We start from the raw sequence: 3,383 nt of genomic DNA, 5'->3' as shown, positions 1-3,383 counted from the left end.
CTCAGATCACACTGGAAACTGCAGCAGCAAGGGCCAATGCTGAATCCTAGAAGTCACAAGGACCCCATATTCTCTCCCATTATGAGCTGGCCTCTGGCATCCTCAGCATCTCCAAACTCCCGAGCCACAGCTCACCCCGAGAAGCTGATTTCCTGCAGCCCCTCCGGTCAGGAGCTCAGCTGGGGCCTCTGCTGATTATCTGAGGCAGCACCCCAGGCATTTGGCTCATTTCCAATCTTACAAAAAAAATTTTCTGTGGGCGCTCTTTTCTAAGCTGGAGGAGTTAGACTCACCACCAGAAAGAAAAAGGGAGGCGGGCCAGTTTCTTTCATCTTCTAGAAGAATATAAAAAGCAGCTAATGTAATGGTGCGAAGTCACTTGGTAAGTCATCTTTAATTCCTGAGCCAAGCTTGGTGAAGGGGTGGAGTGTCATGTGAGAGCTGCAGTCCCACTGTGTGAAGGGCCTTGGAGGCGGCTGATCTGGGCAGCTCACAGTGGGTCTGACATGCCTCTTGTCTTGAAGGGCGGGCATTCTGAAAAAACCAAGGGGGAATGCCAAGTGAACCAGTGCTTCAGGGAGTGGGTTCTTAGAGCTTGAGGTGAGGCTTTCCCCATGCTTAGCAGTGTGTGTTCAGCTAATAGGCAGAGCCAGGGAGGGACACACCATCGGCTTAGGGTGAGGAACACAGCTTTTTATCTGTAGCACAGGAGGAATTCAATAAGGACAGCATCACCCGTCCCTCCTCCTCACTCTCCAAACGTCTACATCAGCAGAACAAATTTAGAACCAATTTAGCCTGAACTGTGATTGGTAGTCATTTTGCAAGTCTAAAATGTCTGCCAGCCTCTCCCTATAATAAATCAAGACTCTCAGGGAGTTAAACTGGAACTGCAATTCTGCATAAAACCCAGACCGACTGGGAACCCCATTTGTACCTTGAAGCAAAAACCAAAATGTTGACAACTCTTTTTAACAGGATGAGGTCTTCATCCATCATCTCCTACAGGGTCTGAAATTCAGAATGGCACTCAGTTCTTCTAATGAGAGCACATGTGCTCATAGTTTAGGTTAGGACATTGAAAAACTCTGCTGCTTCAAAAATAACCATGAAGTTTAAAATTACATTAGTCCTTTGGATGAAATTGTTATATTTATACTAAAGGGTGTTTAAAACTGTGTGTTTCTGTATATGTATGTATCTGCATGCATATCAATCTTTTTCCAGAATGCCTTGCACAGTCTAAAGGGCAGAATACTGCATTAGATGTCGAAACCCTAGGCTGTTCTCACACTACCATCATTTGCTTGTCATATGACCTTGGCAGCATGCACTATACAAAAAGCAGAAATTTGGTGTTACAGAGTCTCCAGTTCAAACCTGGGTCTGCCACATCCTAGCTATATAATCTAACATATAACCCAATATGTCATTTAACCATCCTGGACCAATTTCTTTTTTCTATAAAATGGAGATCGTACCTATCTTAACACGTTTTAAACATTCGTGATGCTACTATGACAAATGCTTTAGTAGTTGTCAGTAATGGTGACTACTGATGGTTCCTTTCAGAGTCTAGTTTTCTTACAAGTGAAATGGGGAAAGAAGCCTCACGTGCTTTGAGCCCAGTACTGCATTGGCACAGGAAGGGTTATTATCAGGATGCAGGACGTAACTAAAATGAATGCACCTTGTTAGAGAAGGCACAGGACCTGCAGTTAGGGAGGAGGCCTGGGCTCTTCCACTAGGCTTTGCTTATAGACTATCTGTGCTCCTGAGAGCCAGACCAGAGAGTGGAAAGAGCACTAAACAGGGGGACATGCAGACTTAGGTGCCACCTCCCTCAGACAGTGGGTTTGTGATCTCGGACAAGCCATCTAGGCTTTCCTCTTCAGAAAACTCTCCATGGTTTCTTCCAATTGGAAAGTCCCACAATTCTAGAATTACATTAGGAGATGAAGGGGGAAAATAAAAAGGATAGGAGGTGACTCTTTGGCTCAGGAGAAGGCAAACTAGGATAGATATGGAATAGAAGGAAGCGCTGGGCGTAGAGGTGATAGGAGACCAGTGAGCTCTGAAAACCAGAGCATGATCTGTGAGCCTTCAAACACGCAGGTGGGTGAGAGGGGGTAAAGTGCTAATCTTGGGTGCTGTTTACCTAAACCTCTGAAGAAACGGCTTTGCAGACCTGTAGGTTAAATAGGATTCCTCTCTGAACAGTCATGTTGAGAAAGTTATTATTATTATTTTATTTTATTTTATTTGCGTTACACGGGCCTCTCACTGGTGCGGCCTCTCCCGTTGTGGAGCACAGGCTCTGGACGCGCAGGCTCAGCGGCCATGGCTCACGGGCCCAGCCGTTCCGCGGCATGTGGTATCTTCCCGGACCGGGTCATGAACCCGTGTCCCCTGCATCGGCAGGCGGACTCTCAACCACTGCACCACCAGGGAAGCCTGAGAAAGTTATTTTTTCATTTGTTTTCTCATCTGTAAAATGGGAATAACAAACCGAATAAAACCTTGTTGGATGGATTGAGACAGCACGCATGAATAACCTGGGGGAGCACCTGGCCCGTAGCGGGAGGTAAATAATGTTACTGTTGTAATGGATTTCCCCCGATGTGACGTTTCTCTCGAGGTGACAGACTCCAAGCTGAAGCAGCAGGGATGAAATGATTAGATTTTTATCTTTCCTCAGTTTGAAGCCATTAATGAGGCTTATGATGTATTGTTCTGCCCAGGTATCACAGATCCAGCAAATTTCCCTCGGGCCTCTTAATGCAGAGACTGAATCAATGCTTCTTTACTTGGCTGCTCCTTCAGGATTTCCCTTTTCACAGAGCAGTTGCCTGAGACTGGTTCAGACTATTACGAAAAGAGTGACAGAATGGCTCTTTTCTCCCCATAATGATCTGAGTATTTTCTTTATGAAATACTATAGAGGCAATAAGACAAGGATGTGACTCCTAATCCAGTTCAAGGAAAGACTAGAAGGAAACTCTCTTCACACAGGTGGCGTTTGGTCCCCCCAGTGTTTAAACATTTGCCTGGGTACTAATTTACAAGGAGCACCAAATATTATTGGAATAATTGGTAATAGGTCAGGACCAGTTAACACGGGTTTTCACATGCCATTCATTAGGTTACCAGCCTAAGGAATGCAAATTGGTCCTACTTCCATTCAGCACAGTGAATAAGTCTGTTATTTGGAATTTGAAAATTGTGACAGGAAAACTCCTTGAAGGAAGGGAGAATCTTAATAACTGAAAGACATTTATTTTTTCAAATACATTCTGACTTTATTCAGCATGTTATATGCAATGGTCCAAATCGATTATTCCTCTTCTGATAAAGTTACCATAACCTGAGGTAACTGAGAAACC

This window comes from Lipotes vexillifer, unplaced genomic scaffold (genome assembly GCF_000442215.2).
Source record: "Lipotes vexillifer unplaced genomic scaffold, Lipotes_vexillifer_v1.1 scaffold490, whole genome shotgun sequence".
NCBI classification, from domain to species: Eukaryota; Metazoa; Chordata; class Mammalia; order Artiodactyla; family Lipotidae; genus Lipotes; species Lipotes vexillifer.
This window is presented reverse-complemented; position numbering follows the sequence as displayed.